Source organism: Puma concolor, chromosome A1, assembly GCF_028749965.1.
Source record: "Puma concolor isolate L17-30 chromosome A1, mPumCon1.1.hap2, whole genome shotgun sequence".
Taxonomy (NCBI): domain Eukaryota; kingdom Metazoa; phylum Chordata; class Mammalia; order Carnivora; family Felidae; genus Puma; species Puma concolor.
Window position 1 is genome coordinate 127,793,742 of NC_141667.1, and position 1,325 is coordinate 127,795,066.

Below are 1,325 nucleotides of genomic sequence, written 5' to 3' on the forward strand. Positions count from 1 at the left end.
GTGGTCCTACGAGTAAGTTCTGGCCAGTAGAAAGTGCGTGGAAGGGATGTGTGCTGCTTTCAATCCAGCTCTTACTTCCAGTATGTGTTCCTCTCTCTTTTTCTCCATTGGCTGGTGGGCTGTAAAGAACTAGAACCTGGGTTCTAGTGGGGCCTGGGTTCCCAAACGACGAAAACTCACTTCCCTTAAGAGTCATGACTGGTTTGTGCTCGCTTCGGCAGCACATATACTAAAATTGGAACGCTACAGAGAAGATAAACATGGCTCCTGCACAAGGATGACACGCAAATTCGTGGAGTGTTCCATATTTTTTTCAGTGTGCTGAATCAGAGAAATATGCAGCCAAGAATTCTTTATCCAGCAAGGCTGTCATTCAAAATAGAAGGAGAGATAAAAAGTGTCCCAGACAAACAAAAATTAAAGGAGTTTGTGACCACTAAATCAGCCCTGCAAGATATTTTAAGGGGGACTCTCTGAGGGGAAAAAAGATGAAAAAAAAAATATATATATATATATATCAAAAGCAACAAAGCATTAGAAAGGACCAGAGAACACCACCAGAAACTCCAACTCTACAAGCATCATAATGGCAATAAATTCATATCTTTCAGTACTCACTCTAAATGTCAATGGTCTCAGTGATCCAATCAAAAGACATACGGTAACAGAATGGATAAGAAAACAAGATCCATCTATATGCTGTTTACAAAAGACCCACTTTAGACCTAAAGACACCTACAGATTGAAAATAAGGGGATGGAGAACCATCTGTCATGCGAATGGTCAACAAAAGAAAGCCAGAGTAGCCATACTTATATCAGACAATCTAGACTTTAAAATAGAGACTGTATCAAGAGATGCAGAAGGGCATTATATCATAATCAAGGGGTCTATAGACCAAGAAGACCTAACAATTGCAAACATTTATGTGCCAAATGTGAAGCCCCCAAATATATAAATCAATTAATCACAAACATAAAGAAACTCATTGATAGTAATACCATAATAGTAGGAGACTTCAACACCCCACTCACAGCAATGGACAGATCATCTGATCAAAAAATCAACAAGGAAACAATGGCCTTGAATGACACACTGGACCAGATGGACTTAACAGATATATTCAGAACATTTCATCCTAAAGTAGCAGAATATACATTCTTCTCCAGTGCACATGGAACATTCTCCAGAATAGACCATATACTGGGAAAAAAAATCAGCCCTAAGTAAGTCAAAAAGATCGAGATCATACTGTGCATATTTTCAGACCACAATGGTATGAAACTTGAAATCAACCACAAGAAAAAATTTCAAAAGGTAACAAA

The 1,325-nt window shown here is 38.3% G+C and overlaps 1 non-coding gene across 1 annotated transcript; it reads left to right on the top strand.

Annotated features, from left to right (window-relative positions):
* Positions 1-205: 205 nt before the first annotated feature.
* LOC112861766 (U6 spliceosomal RNA) lies at positions 206-312 on the top strand. The gene has a single exon (XR_003223667.1). It is a non-coding gene; the product is annotated as a U6 spliceosomal RNA (small nuclear RNA).
* Positions 313-1,325: the final 1,013 nt, after the last annotated feature.